General features: G+C 37.0%; 1 protein-coding gene and 1 long non-coding RNA gene across 3 annotated transcripts in view; one reads left to right on the forward strand and one right to left on the reverse strand.

Moving 5' to 3' along the window:
* LOC128856071 (headcase protein) overlaps window positions 1-12796 on the reverse strand; it is a 95019-nt gene that overhangs the window by 38255 nt on the left and 43968 nt on the right. The window lies entirely within an intron of this gene.
* LOC128856074 (uncharacterized) lies at window positions 8810-9835 on the forward strand. The gene is made up of 2 exons (XR_008453790.1): window positions 8810-9057; window positions 9119-9835. It is a non-coding gene; the product is annotated as an uncharacterized LOC128856074 (long non-coding RNA).

Raw genomic sequence — 12796 nt, forward strand, 5'->3', positions numbered from 1 at the left:
CATCCGCTCGCCCATTTTGTGCTCCGCCATGTAGTTCCTTTAATACAACAGTTCATTACACCATTGCACCAAAGAGACCGGTAGCCTATCAGTCAGTCGCAGCTGCAGGCGGGTGGTTGACTTGACGGCGTTGGTGAGTCGGCGCAACGGCCTATCTGATGCGCGACCGAGGTGTGGTTACCAATTTAATGGCTATGATTTTGAGAAGCGATTACCAGCTTTTGTTTTTCATTTCATTTTTTCTTTGTCATTTTTTGTTCCATTTATTTATTATTTATATTTATTGCTTTTTTAATTCAATTACTGTTGTGGTGCATTTTGTTTTTGCGGCCGTAAACCTACGAACTATAGCATAAATATTACTTTGAATATCTAAAATAAAATGCGAAAAATAAAATAAGAAAGTAAATTGAATGGCCGCACCTGCAGCTCCATGCGACTCGTGTGATTATTTGGTTAATACTCGCAATTGTGCGGTTTTTTGTTCATAAATTTTTTTATCATTTTTATTGCACATGGGTATGACGTTCTCTTGTTTTCTTTTCTTTATTGTGCGCACTTTATAGATTGCAAGTGCTTTGGTGTGGGCCTTCATCTCAGTTTTTTTTTTTGGCTTTTTGCTTTTTAGCTTCATTTACATATGATTTAATTTCATTTCACTTCAGCTTTCGTGTTTTCCATTTTGAAATTCGTTGCACGTAAATGCATAACTTTTTATTTTATTTTAAATGCATATGCATAGGTATGTATGTGTGTGTATGCAGACAGAAAAATAAATCCGAAAAATATAAGGATACGAGGAAAAAGTATTTTATAATGCATCTACACCTTCAATTTTGATTAATTGTTGAAAATTGCCTCCTGAATTTTATTTCTGAAAATGACTTTCATTTTATTTTTGTGGTTCTTCACTTTAATTAGTTTTTATGAGTGTTAAAAACTGTGTTTACTACACTCGCCATCGTCTTGCAACACAAAAACTGATTCGTAAGTAAATTTCAAAACCTGAATATTTGCGAGCTGGCACAGTGTCTGAAATGAAGCTGTGTGATTTAGCGCCAGTTGGAAAATATTCAATCTCGCGCAACAGCGATGTGAATTGGGCGACCGGACTGAGTTGTAGTTGCCAGCAAATTTCAATGGAATTCACTCGGAAGTAAATCACAGAACTTACACTTTTACCCAAATATCATCGTAAATTTCGTCAAAAAGACTCACAAAGGCGGTCATTTAACAAATTTTGCATTCCATACATAAACTACTCGTCCGTTGTTATTGTTGTACCAGTTCAACAAGGTCTGCCAGTGCGGTGTAGTCAGCCATCGACATCGCCTATCTCATCCAACGGTAGGCCTAGAAAAGATGTTTAGACGGGATGGGTCTAGAGAGAGTGAGGTATTACACGAGTGTGTTTAAAAGGCCATATGAATAAGTGGTTAGTATCGTGCGGGGTACCTTCACATGCCGGACATATATTGAGCATGTCGAGATCGATTCCGGATTCCCAATGCAGCTGGTTTCACGTACCGGAATGACTCGCGTTTTCTTCCGAGCAAGGCCTGCAGCCCCAGTGAGCAGCTCTGCCTAGTGTGTTGAGTGAGGAAGATTTGTTTGATCTCATGCGAAAAGCAAAGCTGGCCGAGTCCAAAATAGGGAATGACGTAAATAAAGCAGTATGAAAACAAGAAATAAATCGAATAACTCCATATCTAAAATCCTTCATTTTCATCCCCACTACTTTCGCACGCAAGTGTAGCTCAACGATTTGCTTTCGGAAGCGGCCGCCACCCACTTCATAAAATATAAATTTGTTGTTGTTTGTAGGAGTCAATTTTAAATTGTTTTCGTATAATTTTTAATTGTTATTCTTATGACAGTCGTGTCTGGCGGGCCAGCTGTCCAGTGCAGCTATTAAGAGCTGTTTTATTTTCATATTCATAATTGCGATTTGCTTTTTGCAAAAAAATATTTTTTCAACAAGTGTTTCATTTGGAATACATACGAGTACGTGTGCAGCTACATATTTACATATATTTCATTTCAAACTGCGTCTCAGTGCTGCCATTGAGAGTTGCCTGTTGATCTTTGACATATTTTTGGGAGTGCCGCTTGAGCTACGTGTTTTGCCTTACTTTACTATTTTTTGTTTCAGTATTTATGATTATTAATTTGGCGTTTTTGGTTTCTATTTTTTTTCTTGTCTGCTGATCGTCAGGTATTGTCGAATGGTTTCTGTGTTATCGCGCGTTTTTATCAATGCCCGAAAGACGGTCGAACGAGCGATGTATGTATGTGCGTATGTGTGTAATATAAATTCAGGATGTGTATCAGTAGGTGAACATTTTTGCCATTTGTAGTCTGTGAACGCACTTTTTGCGCTTATTTGTTGCGCCGATAATGATCTACCGACGTCGACACACCATCGGCTTTTAAATTTTAGATGTTATTTTTGTTTTCTGACGCTTGGCTTTTGTACACTTTCTCGATTTACTTCACCCATTGGGTGGCGCTGTCGTATACATTTTGAATAAAATCAAAAACGAAACGGCTATTCCACTTCGCAACCCAAATCATTTCTGCGCCTGCCACACAGAAATTTTCGGCACGTACCACCTTTGAATGGCAATTAATTGCACATTAATAAACCCACAAAATACTACAAAAACAAATATACCAAAAAGATATAAACATTCAGTCTACTTACTAGATGCATACGTACACACAAACACAGATATCGGCGCATAAGTCGCATACTAATAACAGAGCACTGGGTAGATCATCGACAAATAAATAAAATCTGAACGAATTGAAATATTTGAAGGAATGGCATTGTTTGTGTGCGCGTGTGCATTGATACAGAATTAGTTCAGCGCGCCTGCCTGCTCTGCTGGACTGACTGCACACCAAGCCGGCTGAAGCTAAGCGAATTCGTGGGAAAGCCGAGGATTTTCGCAAGACCTTCCCCGATTCGGGTGGTGGTCGCCTGGAGGTCAGCTGTGGCGCCAAATAAGATCTGAGCCGTAGTGAGTATGAGATTAGATGTGATTGACTAATTGTGAAATGTATGAATTTTACAAGTGTGCAGTTGATGGGAAATTACATGTACAGTACTGTCTCGATAACAGCGAGCACCGGATAGTTCGGAAATGTATTCCGGGCAATATTTTTCCCGTCATCACTCGGACACTAAACACAATTTGAATCTACATACACACTATTGGCGGTGTTTTTGAAAAGGTGTGCTCGAAATGTGTCAGGCTAGAGCTGTCACATCGTTAAAGCAAAGTCCGAAAAATTGCTTGTAAAAAAATTACCTTTTAAAGCCCAATTCGGTACAGCTTAAGTAAACGGTATAATTTACTCTAAAATGTGAAATCCCAGAAGAAAATTGGCACCTTTCGCACCTTGATTTACAATTGTTGGTGTACCTGTATGCGACTATGTACATAAGTGATCAGATGTACATTTGCAACATTTCTCTACACACACATACACACTAGCGTACATTCCACGACCCAAGTGTTGGCAAAGTGAGCAAACAGCAAACCTCACTGGGTAATCGCATGTAATTTCTTGCAAAACACTTGCATTTATTTATTTTTTTGCTTTGTAATTCGTGTTGTTGTAGCAATATGACGACTGCTTGTGCATATGCAGTCATACAACTGAACTGAACCTAACCCAACTTAGCAGACGGTAGCCAAGAAATAAACGAACCGGCTACCAATGATGAAATGGAAAGTGTTTTTAGTTTCATTACAAAATTTGTGCGGCGACGGTGGATGTTTGAAATACGAATGGGGCTTTTGTTGTTGTGTTTATGTGTATTGGCGACTACGCAACACACTGTGGCGAAGGTGTTGGAACCTGGAAAGAAGTGGCTGCAAAACTGTTTTTATTTGAGAAATTTACGGCGCATTTCCGAGCAAAAGCCGTTGAAACGGTAATGCGAAATTTAATAAAATACTTTGCAGTGCAAATTCAAAGTGCCCTGTAGGAAAGACTCAACTGGTGTCTGGTTTATGATTTTTGAAATTCCGAGAAATTAAAAATGGATTATCTCAATACGGCGCTACATCACAAACAAATCTTTCAAATATTTCATCTATATACCATTCTGCGATTCGTCTGGCGTTAGGCGCTTTTCGCACCACTCCTACCCTCAGCATTCTCGCCGAAGCGGGATTCCCGCTAATCAAAGATAGAATCAGTTATATATCCGGACGAACGGCAATCAAACTAACACAAAATGATGACACTGCCTTATAGTCGATAGTAAAAAACAGGCTGAAACGAAAACGAAAATCATGTAAAAAACCAGCAATAGAAAGGCTAATAGAGACCGCGAAACACCTTGGCATGCCGTTGGAAAACAGGATCTCCACCAATATAAAAAATTCTCCATGGACGTTACCGACGAACAGCATTCTACTGCAGTTAACACTATATAAAAAAGAAAAAACTCCGGTGTTCATATTTCGGCAAAACTTTTAACGCATAGGCAACAATTACCATAATTGGTCCACACTATATACTGACGGCTCCAAATATGAAGATGTACTCGCCTTCAGCGTTGTTAACGACTATCTTCCGCAACACTATCTTCCGCCTTATTACCATATTGTGCATCCGTTTTCACAGCCGAAGCAACTGCCATCTATAAGCCATTGTTTTGGATCCCTAGCCATATTGGAATACGCGGAAACACCCTAGCAGACGCAGCAGTAAAACTTGCCACCAAATCGCCGTTACACACAACATACAGCAAATCGACAACAAATGTCACAACGATGGCAAAACATAAACCATTATTATAAATGCATTAATCCAAGCTTCATCCCTCCAATCTTCCCAGCAACAACTACAAAGCGAAACACGATTGTATATACCCGGGAGATACACGCCCGACCCACGGCAACCTCTTTCACAACAACAATCCACAAAACCACGTTTGTCAATTCTGCAACGAAGAGATACTTTCTATCAAACTCATCGTTGAAAATTGTGAAGCATTGCATTCAATAAGGCAATCAGCATCAAGCCACACAATAGAAGAACTTCTGTCCGAAGTAAACGTTGAAAACATTAAAAAATCTGTTTGTGGTTTTTGAAAACCTCTGGTCCACATATTTTCATACAGCTTACATATAAATGGCAAAAAACTAAAGGGTACTTCACAAGGCGTGCCTAGATGTAGTAGAACAGGGTAGAAATGGAGAGAACATATAGGTAGAGAGAGGAATAGAGATAAAGATATGATAATAAGAATATCCCTGTTTACCTAAATATCTTCTATATTTCTTAGGTCACGATTATTGAAATAGAGCACTAATTTCTGGTTGACCACTGCTTTTGTGAAAAAGAAAACTATAGCGAAGCAGTAATGGTACCTCATAAGTTACCAATGTATTTCGGAACCAGTGCAGTTTTCTACTGGGTAATCACAGAAATCAACAGCATATTTTTCCTACTAGGCTTGCCCCTGCAATTTTCGCCCAAATGTTTATTTGCTATTTTTACCCTAACCTACCAACAACTATTACAGAAAAATGTACAAAGAGGGAATATAAAAAGGTTAGAAAAAATGCAAATAAAATGTAATCAAAAATCATGAGATCAGACAAGAAACAACAAAGCAACCAAAAGCTAAAAGCAAACACGCCAACACCGGACGACGGCTGACGTTTGCCACGATCACGTTGGCTTGTTTCCTAGAGGTATACGTACACTATTACATACATGTTTTTGTTTTTGCTGTACCCTCGTTGCATGCGGCACGCTTAGGCGAATTTCATGATTTGTTTTGTTGTTTGAGGAATGAAACGAAATAGATGCCGACCAGCACTGATCTACCTCAACGTGCTCGCCAGGCGATAATGATGTTACATACACAAATGCATAGGCATCGGGAGCCTGAAGTTAATGTTCATCTATGTAATGAATAATGTCGACCGAGAAGAGTGATTTTTTGCTGAGTTTTCTGCAGAATTAATCAGTGCGCATTGCGTTGAAAGATTATTTAATTGTTTTTGTTTTGGCGCTGAAATGTTGTTGAACTCTTAGCGTGTCCGAAATTCAATACAATCTAAGCGTGGGTGGCTTCTGAATGAAAACGGAAAACCGAATAACGAAAAATAATCAGCCTACTCTAGATGTTGAATCTGAAGAACTTTTCATCACACATGTACGTACGTATTTATGTATGTAAACAATCAATCACCAACAAAACTGAAAGTACAAGTAGATAAAAAATTGATATTCCCAATCCAATCAATAATTTACAACTAATCTGCTAGAAGTGTATTGGGTAGTGGCATTGTAATTGATTCGAGCGCGATCATTAATGGCGTAACGCCAATCAGAAAAGGTAATTTGCGAGCAACATTTCCTTTGTAATCAATAAAAGCGAATGGGGCAAGGAAAAATGGAGAACAGCTTGAACGCCTACACGACAGCGGGGATGAAAAACTCAAGTTGCAATCCAGAACAGTGAAGAGGGGGAAGCAGAGGGCAAGAACTGTTGATTCTCTGAACTGCGCGCTTACATCACGAATATTTCACAAAACGAGTATACTGAATTCACTCACTGTCAGCTGTTGAGCGGAGACGAAAGTTATTTACGAGTTATTTAGGCGTTCAGGCAGCTGTGCTTTGCACTCGTCGATCACTTTTCCATTCAGTCAATTAGTTACGCCTCAAATAAACTTAGAGGCAGCTCTTGAAAAAGTTGAATTGGGATTTTTTATTTATTTTTCTTTTCTCCCCCATTTTTTCTTAGGTTTTTGCTTTACTAAATGGTGAAACTGTCGTTTGCCCACGAGTTCTATAACTAAAGCTATCTTCTAAAGAAATTATTATCTGTTGCATTACGCTCGGTCTGTACTGCAATGCAAACACAGTAAGAACGCGGTAATCGAAACTCTTGATATTTTATGTGTTTTTCATTTTTTTTCTATTATTTACATTTGTTCCGACGGAGCAGCTATTTTTAAAGAAGGGATTTGCATCAAAAAAATTATGACAAAATATACAAGTATTTCATATATTTGTGGGTTACTGGGTGTTAACAATGGAAGTCAACTAAGATACAAATTCGGTACATTTTGCAGTTTTTCTTTAATAAAGGCGAAAATGCAAACCAGAGCGCTGAAATTGCGAATGGTGTTTATGGTGCCGATACTGCAACAGCTAATTTCGTGCAATTTTAGTTTCGTCGATTCCGTTCAGGCATTTTTGATGTTAAAGAAAATGTTAATAATTTCATAGAAATAAATCATAGAAGTAATCGAAGTTAATCGGCATGTTTGTAGTCGTAGCGTCGCCCAGTAGCTAAAGATCGACCCCAAAACAGTTTTAAATCATTTGCGCACAAACTTTACTGAAACATCCCATTCATTTTTCGCCCACATGTGCAACTTCTGTTCAATGAAACATAAACTTAACCTTGATTGTGGATAGAATTTGTAGTAGAGTTTAGGTTGCGGCTCGTTTGAGATGATTGCACATGTCTCGTAGCCGGCAAAGATGTTTTCAGATACAGTTTGCCAATAAAAAAATTGCTTTAGGGACAGCAATCCAAAGCTGTTTTTGCAAACACTAAATAGGTCAACCCAAAAACGGTGCTGGATACAAACAGCAGCAGTTCAACTCTTCACTTTTTACAATATCACAAGCGCAATTCCCGGTACTTTTTGAACAGTAATTATGCCGATGTTGAAATTTAAAATAAAGCGCGCCAAGAATCACCGTCATCGACCGATATTAGTTGCAATTTCTTATCGTTGGCGAATCAACGTAGAAAGTACCTTGGAAATTAGAAAGACGAACCTCGTAAATGTTTTCAGTTGCTCTGAACATCGCACTGCACTGAAAATTTCCAACTTTTTTCAACGCAAATAATCAAAAGAGAAATGATCTTATATAACAAAATTGCATACTTGGAAATATAAAAGCGATTATAGGTTTCTAAATCAGATACAAAAACGGAGGAGTTGTAAAATTTGAGAGGTTTACTCATAACGCAACTTCTAAGCGGTTTACCTTTCTAGGGTTAACGAACAGGCTGGCATGTTTGTCCCGGCGGCTATTTTTATTTCGGCTACTAATACCGAACACTAATTTTCTAGAAAACTAATTTTTTATATCTAAAAAATATATAAAAATATGTCTAAAAAATATATAAAAATTAGAGTGGATAATTCGAAAGCAATGCTAATGAAAATATTACCAGGTTAGTATAATTTAATACAAAAGAGAACTAAAACAGAAAAATTATAAAGTAAATAGGAAAAGGGTGAATACAAATTGAAAAATTAAAAAAACAATGCAATTCCAAAAACAAAAAAGAAAAAAATTCATTTGAACTGCACAGACATACAACTGTGTGCGTGGGATCTAAGCACGAGGAAATGAAATAAATAAATGAATAATTAAGTAAGCGACAATCAAATGTTGAAACAAGTTTGCGCCAGCAGCAGTCATAAAATGAAATAAATATACCCGTTATAAAGGCACTGCATTGTATAACTTTCTGTCAAGTACACACACATTCACCGATTCATGCACATGCATGCATACATCCACATGTGCGAACATACCAACACATTTAAGTAACGAAAAATACACACACAAAAGCGGAACAAATGCCCGCCATAAAAATGCAGCAAAAAAAACAACTGTATAAAAAATGAATTTTAATAAATAAATTTCCATATTTGCAAAATATGCAAAGCGATCGAACTATTGTTTTATATAAAGAAAATAAAACACATTTAAAATTAAATTAAGTACACAGCTCGCAGTGTCGCAGTCAGAAGTAGCGGCGAAATCGTGGGGTGGCAGTTGTGGTTGCGGTGTCAACGGCGATCGTCAGTGGGTGTCTGATAATTGCATGATGTAATTTCAGTTTTTATAACTGCTTTTGTACTTTCTGAGTTATGCGAGTAAGCGACGTTCTTTGGCTGGCGTACGTGAAAGTATACAGTTTGATAGCAGCTCACGAAAGTGAAGCACATTTTAGGTTTCGTGCGAGTAATAGGCACAGTCCAATAGCGATAAGTCAGTCAGTGCATACATATACATACATACATACATTCATATATCCATTTCTCGTTTCTAGATTTTTGCGAACCTCGTTGCGCTTGCGGTTTTTTAGGAAACCGCAAACCGACAAAACTGCCAATTTGCGCTTTATAGATTAACAGACGCAACGCTCAAGTGTAAGAGGTGGTTGAATTGGAGAGAAAAATGAGCAAACAAATCGTTCAGCGAGCCAATCGCCCTTGCCCAAAAAAATAATAAATAATACTAAGCCATACCGGATTTTCCTTATCGCCTTTATCCATCCATCTTAGGATGTTTGGGCAACAACTCAGGATTTTTGGGCATGGAACGCCCATGAGATGTCCTGACGAAAAAACATTGTTTCTCAGCGAACAACAGCAGTTTGGTTTCGAGAATGTTGGATGCAAAAGTCAAGATCGACTTCGAAAAAAAAAAAAACAACAGAAAAAAGCAGTAAAAAGCAGTAAAAGTCGAAGTTTAGCCGAACATTTGCTAACTTTGTATTCCTTCGGAAAATTTGCTACAAAAACATTGAACAAAAAATCAAATATTTCACTCTACATTTTTTCTTTTTTCATTACATTTAGTTTAAAATGGATGAACAATTTATTATATATTTACATTTATGATAGAAACACGAAAAAGATGATGGGACTTACAGGCAGCTCATAGCGAAAAATGGAGCGAAGTTTAAATAAAAATTTACTCAAAACTGCAATTACAGTAAAGCATCGCAAAACTGTTTTACAAATATAACTCAATACAAAATCCACTCCTTTTGTGTAAGAATATCCATATTTAGCATGTATGCACAAGGTGGCACAAAATTAATCATCTATCACTCCGGTATGATTTAATAATGAAAAATGTGCATAAAATAGCAATTTTATTAACATTAACGTTTTAAGACTGAAATCTTACAGACTAACAAGAATTCGCCCGAGACTTGTGCCAAGAAATTTTAACGGTAAACAATATGTGATAGGCATCTGTGATATTTCCACAAGTAAAAAAGTACACTAGAAATTTCAAACTAAATTAATTATCATATTCAGCAACATGCATGACGAGCTAGACTCGTCATTTTACCGGAAGGGGTTAAGGTTCGATTTTCAAATTAAAGTCATGTTTTCGATGGGAATGGACTATCTGTTTATCGACATATTTTGCTTAGCAAAGAGTCTAAAATTAAGAACTGTAGATTTTAGATTATTATTATTTCCTATAGCTCCAAGGAGGAACAGGAACAAAAGCGTTAAAATGGGCGATCTCGACGGCAAAGTTCTTTTGCACTAAACTGATTGTTTCGATGGCTGGGCATCAATTAAAAATTTCAAGAAATTAATTACTTTTCAATTCCTTAAAGTAATTTGAAAAAAAGAAAGTTCTTTTTTCAATTTCTTCAAATTTTTTTTTCTGATTTCATTAAAAGGAATTTGTAACCGAAATTATTTATGCGCCGGTAATGTAATTCTTTTCGAAGTACTTTGAAAGAAATTTGCAGTGTAATCAATGCTCTCCAACTGCATTGAATGGAATTGATACATATATTTTTTACGGTTCCTTAAAGTAATTTAAAAAATAACCGAAAAAAAAATTATCAAATAATTTGTTAGCTCTCTTCAATGCGGAAAATGAAGAAATTTAGTAACATTGTACACAATATAACTGTGATAGCTGGAAACGAAACATTGCTTAACAGTAAACTCGAACTTGAGAGACCCTGTGCGCACCCTTCAGTACTGCTCCACATCCATACATGCATACGTGTATATTTTTACAGTCATGTCGTCATTTAATACAATGCCATCGTCATATTCCGAGAATTGCCTTTAAAGATTGCAAGAACCACTCAAGCAAAGCGGAATAAATCTTTAAGTTACATAAATTAAAAAAAAACGATTTAAAAACGAAAAAACCGCAAAGTATCACTTATTTTACAAAAACAAAAAGTAAGTGTTTCATTGGCCGGCTATATTTATTTATTTGTTTCCAATTTTTTCATGTTTTTTTAAGCGTATTTACTTTTATTTTTGTAAACCACTTTGAGGGAAAGCGTAAAAGTATGAATTACCCGTGCAAACAAAGAGAAGCTTTGTGCCTTCGAAGCGAGTATGTATGTGTGTATGTACATATTTATACGGGTCGGTGGGGCCAATGGCTGAACTCACAGAACCCACTGAATTAAAGCAAATATGTAAGCTGAGTTAGTGCGTAAGTACGTAAGCACTTAAGCAGCACGCTTGACGATCAGTTCATGAAGCTGGTGGGGTGGGTGATAGGGAGGCGTTATGGGGGACAATCTGAGGAAAATTGGTATTGTAGTTTCAAAAACTAAATTATAAACAGCAGAAGTGTGGCTGATTGGAAGTACTCAAAGGTGATTGATCGTCGGCTGTAATTTTGAAAAAAGGGAATTAAACTTAAATTCAGTCTAGTAAAGCATTAAAAAGGCGTTTAAACTCTGAAGCTGACTAAAAATTTGAAAAACTTGTATTGCAAAAAGTATCTGCGCTCACAACTTTCGCAAAAGAATCAATACTGCAATTCTGTGCGCGGAGATTTCTTTATTTATCACTTTTATTGCACAGCTGATTGGCCGCGTTGACCTGCATGCAATGCCAGCTAATGAATCGCAATCGAGGCAAGCTCGCGCAATCGGCGAAGCAAGCGTTCACTTTCAAGCATCGAGTGTTTACATATGCATGAGCTCAAGTGCCCAAGTGCCTGAGTAATCGGAGTGTTGGCTGCGCCATACGTATGTTTGTATGTATGTATGTGTGGAAGCGTGTGCATGTCTGTTTTATCAGCTGTCCAACTAAAAAAAAAAAAAACAGAAAAAAAGTACAAATACAAATAAATAAATTGTAAATACACAACAATGTTTATTTTTGTCACTTCGCGCTTTCGCTCTTCCGCTTATCATTCCCTCTACATCCTCTCTACGCCCAATCATTTATTTTTTCGCTTAATTACAAGTCTGCAATCGCAATTATTTACTTGCGCGGAGCTGAAGGGCGGGTGCGTACTCCGTATTTGCAAAGATACTTGGGCTCTACTGATTTTGATAGGCGTGGAAGCAAATAATCACCCTCACACCCCACCAACACATACAAAGATTGTGGATTTAAATGATAAAAAGGGGTACACTACCAATTAATAGATCCTTTGTTTTAGGCGTGATTATGACGCTATAACTATGGAACTCGTGAGCCCTGACGCTCCTATCACTCCCCCTACTTATTTATGTTTTGTGGTTGTTCGAGCAGACCAATTAGCTGAGGCAATTAGCTTTAAACTGCGTCATGGAGTTTGGTGTTCTCACACATACATATGTACATTTTGGCTTACACAATTAGTATTTGACAGCTGAAAGTGTTTCAAATTTGTTTTTTTTTTTGATTTGTTCAGAAAAAAAAGAAGGACGACCTACCAATTCCTCGTGGTTTAAGAAGGCAGCAGTTCTTGCTGCTTCTGCTGCCCCGTTAGAACAAAATACAACTCAAAGGTCGCTGAGAAAGCAAAATTTGTATTATTAGGGAACTTGTTCAAATTTACTCCGCATAAATTTTGCTCGTCATCTTTATTTTTTTTTTGTGTATTTAATTTAAATGCCTTTCTATTTTTTGTAAATTTTTTTTTTTTTTTATTTGAGAGGTTTGCACAAAGAATCTGACACAAATTTATTTGCTTATTAAATATTAATTTTGATTTTTATTTGAGTTTTTACATG

The sequence above is a fragment of the Anastrepha ludens genome, chromosome 2 (assembly GCF_028408465.1).
Source record: "Anastrepha ludens isolate Willacy chromosome 2, idAnaLude1.1, whole genome shotgun sequence".
In the NCBI taxonomy this organism is placed as follows: domain Eukaryota; kingdom Metazoa; phylum Arthropoda; class Insecta; order Diptera; family Tephritidae; genus Anastrepha; species Anastrepha ludens.